Below are 2,583 nucleotides of genomic sequence, written 5' to 3' on the forward strand. Positions count from 1 at the left end.
TATATCAAAACTTAATTTTTGATTAGTAATATGCATTGCTAAGAACTTCATTTGGACAACTTTAAAGGTGATTTTCTCAATATTTAGATTTTTTTGCACCCTCAGATTCCAGATTTTCAAATAGTTGTATCTCAGCCAAATATTGTAATATCCTAACAAACCATACATCAATGGAAAGATTATTTATTCAGCTTTGAGATGATGCATAAACCTCAATTTCATAAAATTGTCCCTTATGACTGGTTTTGTGCTCCAGGGTCACATTTGTGCAATATGCATTAATGAAATACAGCCTATATTGCATTTAAGATATTATTAAATAATAGCCTATATAGGTAGGCTACAACAAAATATAATAAAACTCTTTTTAGCACCATACATACCTTAAATTATATTCTCCGAGCTGAAGGAAAATGGATAAAGGTTTCAGGCTTAAGACTTTGAATTAAAAGAGATAGTTATCTCTAACGCTAGTTACAGGTAGAGCACCTTCCGCGTCTCCGGTTCCGTCTGCCGGTGCGTCGCGCGCCGCTCTCGCTTTTATCCGGCGGAGGCGGTGTTACCGACGCCTTCTCGATTTTTGCACTCGTGCAACCAGAATGTGAGGATGGATGCTTCTGGAATCTGGAAGACAAAAGCTGAACGAATCCGTGCGTGCAGTGAATTGATATCAGGGAACAATCTGGACTGTAAGATGCAGATATGAAACGATTCATTTAAATGCATTTGATTTAATGGTGTACAGATGCAACAAGAAATGCAGTTTCTTGTTTAGAACGCTTTGTGTAAGTTTAACCCCTTCACATGCAAAAAATAAATTAATATTTTTATTCAATATATTTTTGTTAATGTTTAATATCTTTTATATTTAATTATAAATAATGAAGAAAGCAACATCATTTATTTAGAATAGACATTCATTTCTCAGCAGCATTTGTAATCCTTGCATCAGAAGTGATGCGGAATTTTAATGTAGGCTATTCTTCTGATATTAAACATTTAATCGTATTTATTATTTTTATATTTATTTTATGCATTTATATATTTTATTTATTTAATGCATAGTAAAAATATGATCAGATATTAATTATGAGAGGACATAATAATCTAAGCAAAGCTGGGGAAAACATTCATTTCTCAGCAGCATTCCCTCACATTAAAAGGGGCATAATTTGCAAATAAATAAATGCATTGCAAATAAATTAATTAATTTCTAAACAGCATTTGTAATCCTCGCATCAGAATGGCACAATTTCAGTGCATTGTTTCTAATGCCTTTATCACATGATATCTGGTCATCCAGGCCTAGACAGGAATCGTGTGAAGGATCAAGCATGTAAACACATTTCAAAACAGATAAGAAAAATGTTGTGACTCGGCAAAGAGTCCAAGGAAACTTTTCAAGCACTTTGAGACAGTGGAAATGTACCGGGTTAGTGAAGGACAATCAGAATGTTCTAGAAACTCAAGTTTCCCAGACAGACAGAGGAAAAATACTGACAGTGTTGAGAAAGTTCCTTCCACTTTCACTCAAGACTGTCGGGATGTTGACCTGCTGTTGTCTCTGTAACCAGACGTCACATATACATATGTTAACAGCACTGTGTTATTAAAGATGCATGCAGAGTGTTAGAGCTCAAACATCATATACTGCAAAACATTATTATATCACCTCAAATAAAGACGTGAAAGAACAAAACAGAAATGCATATACTTGTTGTGCATAAGTTGCAACAAAACTATTTGATTCGCAAATGTCTGAAAAGAAAATCAATATCTTGGTAATTATAGACTAGAATCTTTTACTTTGCATCAGCAACTGATTCAGCAAACAAATTCAGACATTTATTCAATAAACAGTGATAATGTGGAGGTTGAAAATGTACATGTTTGCTGCAGAAACAAACATTTTCACTTGTCATTTTGAATGCAGGTGTGAATATATTTATAAACCGTTATTTTTACAACTCTGCAAGCTGTTTTACGTCCTGCGTGTGCTTATGGTTCTATGAAGGTCAAGGCCTGAGAGGAGTAGCTATATTAAGGCCATGCAGAAACTGCATGCTTATCACATGATTAAATAAACTCAAGTGGGAAAACTCAGCTGCAAGTCAGGCCATTATGAGTGGAACCAATCAAATTGTTATTGGTTGTTTTAAACATGATCATCAAGTAAAAAAGTGTGTATTTTCTGGTCAAGGACCTTCTCTGTGGTCTGAAGCGACTCCTGGCTGGACAGGACTAAACCTCATTTATGAACCTCCATCAGTGTCTCAGCAATGGATGCGCTGCAGTGAATGGGTGCCGTCAGAATGAGAGTCCAAACAGCTGATAAAAACATCACAATAATCCACAAGTAATCCACAGCACTCCAGTCCATCAGTTAACATCTGGAGAAGACAAAAGCTGAAACACATCCAGCATTAAGACGATTTTAACTAAAATACAAGTCATAATGCATAATAACGCTTCCTCCAGTGAAAAAGTGCATCTCCTGTTGTCTCTCACATCAAAATCCAGCCACATATTAGTTTAGAGCTGTTTAAACACTGCTTGATCTGTGCAGATTTCTCTCCTGATTCA

At 35.3% G+C, this 2,583-nt stretch overlaps 1 protein-coding gene across 1 annotated transcript in view; it reads right to left on the reverse strand.

The window, feature by feature from the left end:
- The window catches only part of LOC107726320 (inositol-3-phosphate synthase 1-A-like), a 12,197-nt gene extending 11,702 nt beyond the window's left edge, over positions 1 to 495 (reverse strand). Inside the window, 1 exon segment of the mRNA XM_016535862.1 lies at positions 384 to 495. The gene's annotated coding sequence lies outside the window, so the exon portion shown is untranslated.
- Positions 496 to 2,583: the final 2,088 nt, after the last annotated feature.

The sequence above is a fragment of the Sinocyclocheilus rhinocerous genome, unplaced genomic scaffold (genome assembly GCF_001515625.1).
Source record: "Sinocyclocheilus rhinocerous isolate Xijiao unplaced genomic scaffold, SAMN03320098_v1.1 scaffold1598, whole genome shotgun sequence".
Classification (NCBI taxonomy): Eukaryota; Metazoa; Chordata; class Actinopteri; order Cypriniformes; family Cyprinidae; genus Sinocyclocheilus; species Sinocyclocheilus rhinocerous.